Source organism: Octodon degus, unplaced genomic scaffold (assembly GCF_000260255.1).
Source record: "Octodon degus isolate 3935 unplaced genomic scaffold, OctDeg1.0 scaffold00166, whole genome shotgun sequence".
Classification (NCBI taxonomy): domain Eukaryota; kingdom Metazoa; phylum Chordata; class Mammalia; order Rodentia; family Octodontidae; genus Octodon; species Octodon degus.
Genome location: NW_004524742.1, coordinates 722,135 through 722,949, shown reverse-complemented (window position 1 = coordinate 722,949; position 815 = coordinate 722,135).

Here is an 815-nt window from a genome sequence, read left to right as displayed (position 1 = left end):
ACCAACTTTTCTAAGGAGTCTCCATACTGATTTCCATAACGGTTGCACCAGTCTACATTCCCACCAGCAGTGGAGAAGGGTTCCTTTTTCCCCAAGCCTCTCCAGCATTTGTTGTTGGGTGATTTCTTTTGATAGCCATTCTTTCTGAAGTGAGATGATATCTCAAGGTTGTTTTAGTTTGCATTTCACAGATGGTTAGTGATGTGGAGCATTTTTTCATATTTTTATTTGCTTCTTTAATTTCATCCTCTGAGAAGTGTGTGTTCATCTGAGATGCCCATTTCTGGACTGGGTCTTCAAATTTTGGGGCCCTAGTGTTTTTTAGTTTTTTATAAATTCTAGAGAGCAGACCTTTGTCTGAGTACTTATTTGTCATGATTTTCCCCAAATTTATGGGTTTTCTTTTCACTTTGTTGGTAATTTCTTTTGACGTGAAAAAACCTCTCAGTAAGAGCAGGTCCCAGTTGTTAATTCCTTCATCTGTTTCCTGTGCGATTTGATTTCTGTACATGAAATCTTTGCCTACCTCTATGTCTTCAAGAGTTCCTCCCACTTTCCCTTCCAGGAGATTTAGTGTCTCTGCTTTAATGTTTAGATCTTTAATCCATTTTGACTTTATGTTAGTGCATGATGATAGACCTGGGTCAAGTTTGAGTATTCGGCATGAAGAGAGCCAGTTTTTCCAGCACCATTTGATAAAGATTCTATCTTTTTTTTCAAAGTTTTATTGATAAACAGAAAGCAATGAGACAGTTTCAAATCAAATCAGAAGTACAGTTTCAACAAATAATACACTGCATATATTCTTCTTAGTG